Source organism: Engystomops pustulosus, chromosome 4 (assembly GCF_040894005.1).
Source record: "Engystomops pustulosus chromosome 4, aEngPut4.maternal, whole genome shotgun sequence".
Taxonomy (NCBI): Eukaryota; Metazoa; Chordata; class Amphibia; order Anura; family Leptodactylidae; genus Engystomops; species Engystomops pustulosus.
The window spans coordinates 66,854,404-66,860,403 of record NC_092414.1 but is presented as its reverse complement, the minus strand read 5'-3'; the positions used below and the strand labels follow the sequence as shown (position 1 = coordinate 66,860,403).

The following is a 6,000-nucleotide window of genomic DNA, read 5'->3' as shown; positions in this document are numbered from 1 at the left end:
CTGTGTCAGATTATTGCGCACAAAAAATGTTAGAAACAGTGTAAAAACCTATGATCCATGTCCCCCCTATTGCCTCTTTAGGAGGAAAAATTAATATAAGACACTGACCTAAATTTATCAAAACTTGTGTAGACTGGACTATGAGCAGTTTGCCCGTGGAGTGTGCAGAGTGCGCCAGATTCATTAAAACTGGTGCACTGTCTTCATGAATCAGGGGCCCCCTGCACTGCACGGGAAGTGTGCACCATTTTTTTTTGGTGCACTCTGTTCATGCTGCAGAATTGTGTCACAGACGGAATTTTGGCGCAAGTCAGAAATTAATGTAGCGCAAACTCCGACTAAGCACTAATACATCCTTTTAGGTGCACATTTTTCTGTCTTGTCGGACAAAAACTGGTGCAAACACTTTATAAATACATGCACAAGCAGTTTGCACATTCTTTTCAGTGCAAAGTCGGATAGAAAACTGGCGCAGACACTTTAATAAATGTGGGCTGTTATCTTGCTGTATATTCGTGAAAACACGATATGTGTCGCTATTCACAGAGCCGTCACCGATTACTTGTCACCGGCTTGTTCTGTAGCCGCAGTCACCTGAAGGTCACTGACATTTTTTTAATTTTGCAGATTCATTAATTTTTTTACTCATCAAAAAACAATTTGTGACCAATGACAATTGTGCAGGGATATGACTTGTGCAGTTATTGGAGAGTGCGGAGCCACGAGCACAACGTGCAGCTAGAGCTGTGAATGAGACTGGCAGCACCTACACAGCAGCCATCTCCCATTGTAACAGCAGCCTAGTTTCCATAGGAACTGAGGGAGGGAGATTGCAGTTCCAGGCTCCATGAGCTCATTCTCCGTCGGCCTCCCTAGAAGAAGGAGGGAGGGGCGGCTGCCTACCCATCCAGCCATCCTCAGCATCATCACAGCTGCTGATGTGTGGCTTATACAGTCAGCTGCAGGAGCAAAATGGATTCAGGATTGAGACAGCTCAGCTTTCCTCTCTGTCAGACCTCAACATGGTGAGTCCCGACATATCATCATTGCATGTCTTCTTCTTCTGGGTATAAGGCTGCTTGTGGTCGTCATCATAGGGACAGTGCACTGACAGCTTGCTGACAAGAATGAGCCCTGCAGCCATGTATTATTTACTATCTATAGTCATTTGAAGGGTAATGATGGCAGCGCTGGTAGTAATCGGGCTGGGCCTCACCTTCATTTTCATCTGCAAGACACAGCGTTCCCCGGAGACCTGAAACGAATCTATAATTCCGTCATATGCAACAATTTATATCTAGATTCTATTATATTTTGCTATATCATAGGCCCTTAGTATAAATCTAAATTTGAATCTTCTGTCTAAATAGCTATATAAATGATATAAAATCACAATGTTTTATGAGTACGTTTTTAAAAGCCTGAACAAGAAATATTTTAGGTTATGGTGAGGCATCTCGTGCTACAATGTCAGCCATTTATTGTGACAGACAAGAACACAGTGGGCCACGGCCATAGAGGTATTTCTGTAGGCAGTAGATGCCATCAATGTATATTTGCAATGTGGTATTTCGGTAGAATAAATGAAGTTATACTGCACTGGTAAAAATATTCTGTGTACTGCATGGTTTGTGGTTGTAGGTTTATAGATCACGTGCTCGTCTCTTACTGTAGCCTATTGATTCCCACTGATAATATTGGCTTGGCACGGTGCAGTGAATCTCGAGGAGTGCACACAAAGCCTCTACACCATCAGAATATGCTGTTATATGCTGAGTAGAGTTTTCCAGGCCTTAGATCTTGACCTACTGCGTCACGGCTAACGTCATTTGTTGTCTGTAATGATATATATCATTGCCCTGATGTCTGTTTTATTTTATCATATTGAGTTTGAATTCATTCCTGCAAAAAGAAATACAACTTTTCTGCATGTCCATTTATTGTAGGCCTATATACAATGTGTGTTTTGTTCACAAGCTTGTTACTGTAAGGGTATTTCCCCATGCTTTTTCATTGCGCACAGTTTGGAACCATCTATTCACATTGTGTATTGTGATTGGCATAGATAGAAGTCACCTTAGATGAAGTAAAGTGCAGATATTTAACGTTTATGGCCTTGGTTGGCCAATTGTATGACAAATCTCCACTCTTTAGGGAAGATTGTTAATAGATGGATGAGGATAAAATATAAAGTGGCCATAAACATTAAAACCAGTTAAGCTGTTTTCTCTGATACCAATCACGCAATAACATTCATATGTACAGTATATCTGATGGATCTCCCTTTTTATCTTAGTCCAATCATTTCCTATGTGATTATTATCTGTAAAATGCATTGGGAGATTCTACCTGCACCAGTAGGGATTGTTACCCAGATCTACTAATGTTCCCATGTATTTCTATGCGCAAATACACATGGCAGTGGTTTCCACGACCTGTGTATGAGCCGTAAAACTCAGATCCGGTCCTATTACTGCTGTTCTCTACTGTCATTGGCCCTTGAGCTGCTTCACACCAATAATGCCTCATAATGCACAGTTTTGTAGCCGCTCTGTGCACAGCATGAACCAGAAGACGTTCAATATAGGGAAAATAATGGCCCACATTTACTAAGGCCCATGCGGCCTTTTCTATCAGACTTTACACATTCTTTTCAAACTGCTGGCAAACTGCTTGCACATGTATTTAAGATGTGCCTGCGCCACATATGTGTGTCGCACACTACCGTTTTGTGGCACAACTGGTCCAACGGGAGTGTTAAAAAAAAAGTGGTGCACTCTGTCAGAGCAGTGCATGGGGGCACCAGATTCATGAAGAACGGGCGCCAGAAATCCTAAATCTGGCGCACCCTGCACACTACACAGACACATAGGGCTTATTTATCATAGCCCCGCCACCGTATGTTCGCAGCCTCTTGATGTATCGGGGCAGCTGGCTGCGCAGCGTTTATCCCACGGGCTTAAAAGTTGCCGGCGGCAGATTTTCTCTCCTTTTTTTTTTTTAAAGGGTGCCAATGTAGGCTTCCAGGAATGTACAAATGTTCTATGGTCTGCCACCATGTCCTCATATGGCAGTATATCTTCTTGTGCATAAACTATGCTGGGCACAATTAGGGAATCGTGGCTGAATTTCAAGTCCCAGACCTTGGGAAGTTCTTGGATTTATAGTCATATCTATTGGCAACCTATCAAGACAAAAGACTGTCACCAAAAAGATGTTAACAGAAAGTCCTTAAAAATATTTAACAAATTGTAAATATGAGTAGATATGTGTGGGAATTTCGCCTTCATTTTTTTCTGATGGGGAAAAAGAGGCAGGAACATGGAAAATTTGATGTTGTATTTTAACAGTGTCTGGAACTTTAGGCACATATCTAATATCTACTGTATCCAGTTACATTTAGTAATCTAAATGTATCTATTACAATGGATTAATAAGAGACATATACAGACTAAACTAGTAAACTAGTGATTGTGCCTCCAATATAAGGATATTTGGAGGGTATTGGTGCAGTGATGGGTGACCTTTGAGGGTCTGTGATTGGGATGGAAGACTCTGTAACTGGTTATGTAGGCATAGGTAGCACTCAACTCCTTGAATGGAAGTTCATCGCTGATACGACTCAGGTGTCCCCATAGTTTTACTTGTTTGTAAAGTCATGAAAGTAAAGAACTTGGAAGATGATTGGAAGATAATCCAATGAGTACTATAAGTCAGAGAAGAGGAGTATAATAAGTTATAGCAGAAGGTTATCATAGACCAGAGCAGCAGGAAGCTACAAAGAGCAATATTTTCCAAGAAATTGATAGAAGATCCAAGGCTTTCCAGAGCCATGACACTGTACCTGCCAAAAATGTGTTGCCTGAAGTGGAAAACGTGGAAATCTGTTTGGAAGTTATAGATAATTGTTGCTTTCCTTTGCCAAGTTTTTGCAGGAAAGGCCTGTTATACAGGCTTAGATATAAGGAGGTGTGAATGGCTGCTGTGATCTAAACCTGAAGTTCTGGTCTGCTTCAAATAATATATAGAGTTAACAGTTATGTCATAATCTGTCCCATCCTTTGTGAATTTTCAGCAGTGAAATGTAATCAACTCAAGCAGTTCGGAAAAGACAATTCTGGAGACAGCAGTCATAAATATGATCAATAAAAATAATTGTTTAGGAGTATCCTCAGCACCTGAAAATTCTTGCAAGAGTGTTGAATCCTGAAGATGATTCTCAGCCTAATCTATCTGTAGTTTAAAGGGGTATTCCCAGAATATGAACATCTGATACAAAAACCCATAAAGCTATAAATGAATAAAAATAACAAAACTCTATGTCATTAGTCACAAAATGGAACTTAAATAGTTTGATTTTATGATTCACAAAATGTTATGGCCTGTCTAAAGTATCACCAAGATGGCTGCCACTAGAAAGTCCCATGATCCTTTAGTTCTCAGTAACTCCTACTCCCTGTTATACTCTGCACCCAGTGATGATATAACAGACTGTCCTGCTCTGTTACCAAAGTAATGATGTGCAACATCCCCCACCGGGGCCTAGCCTTTTCTTGTGGGGCCTGGATGGGGCCCAGAATACCGGAGTGGCTGGCTAGTGCGGCCTTGGGCTCGCCATGGTCATGGCCCATGGTATGAGGACCGGAGGGCTGTCCCACAGCCTGGCAGGTCTCCAGCAGGTGGTGTGTGCAAGAACTATGGAGGGAAAGGCTGATGCAATGGGTGTCTCCCTGAGGCAACCCCTGAGGTGTCTGTAGGATGAATGGCTGGGTGATGGATGGGGGAGCCCCTGGTGGTAAGCAGCCTTATCCACGGATCCAGGGAGGGAGGCAACGTTGAGCAAATCAACTTACAGTTCTTTACTGAACAACAGGCAACGGCCAGAATGAAGAACAGCAGATTCTTAATTCAAAATATATAAACATAAAAATCACCTCTTTACAGCGCTATCTGTTGCCCACTCTAATGATGAAGCCAGCCTAGCCTCTGTTATATACGCACTGGTTAATCAGACCCTTTTCGTGCCAGCCCTCACCTAAGAAGTAAACCTCCTACTTTTGTGCCCTTTTGACTATTTCCTTATCTGTTATCACTACTAATAAAACAGCTTGTATCTGATGCAGGGTTTTGAAAGATAATATGGCATGTCATACATTTATAGCAATGTGAACTGGCATGGAACCCTTATGACAGGCCTGCCATGCATGTGCTCTCTTTCTTGGCAGATGTAATTGGCATAATTTAGTAATAAATATTTAGTAGAATTGAGACTGCCTGTAATAGACAGAAGATAACCGATTCAGATGATGGACGACTTGGCAAAAAAATTTGTTAATAACTAAACTGCATTGATGAAATCTCACATTGATTCCCCCATAGACGTCTATGGCACCCAGTCATGGTGTGCTGAGCACATGCTGTCCCACCGCATTTTTTACCTCCATTTTTAGGGCATAGTCTCTTGGTTTTTTGATGTTCACTTAGCTTGCATGTTCGCCAGGGCAGCATACATTTGTGTGCACGGGGCCTTATAAAGTATTTGCTCTTCTATTGGGCATGTAAAGCCTCTCCAAAACCTACTAAGTGACACAAATTCAGCAGCCAATACAGAGAGAATGCACTAGTAACCAGACAGCGCTAGTCTTTCTGTTATGGTTGAACTGAGTCATTGCTGCTCAGCTCCCTTTCATGTGACTGGTGGCTGATCTGCAGTAACCTGGTCTGACCGCTACAGAAAGGATCTGATTGCTTTCCATTTGTATGTTCTCTATCAGCTGCTGAGAACAGGTGATCTGTGGGAGTCTGATATTGAGGACACATTCTATGGATATGGTAACAATATTTTTAGAACAGTCAGGAATTTCTACTGAAATAATCTCCATGATGTGATGACACTGAGAAATTAAAATATGGACTAACCACAAATGGCAAATGTAAGGTCAAACTTAGTCCAATGGGAGACAAATAGCAGAATATAGTCTTCTGGCAGACAGAAGATCT

At 41.7% G+C, this 6,000-nt stretch overlaps 1 protein-coding gene across 2 annotated transcripts in view; it reads left to right on the top strand.

Annotated features, from left to right (window-relative positions):
* The first annotated feature begins 838 nt into the window (after positions 1–838).
* Positions 839–6,000, top strand: part of JAKMIP2 (janus kinase and microtubule interacting protein 2) — a 72,689-nt gene continuing 67,527 nt past the window's right edge. The window contains exon 1 of one of the 2 annotated variants that reach the window (XM_072146153.1): positions 839–1,025. The gene's annotated coding sequence lies outside the window, so the exon portion shown is untranslated. The remainder of the gene's footprint in view (positions 1,026–6,000) is intronic. The other variant, XM_072146154.1, reaches the window with a different exon arrangement.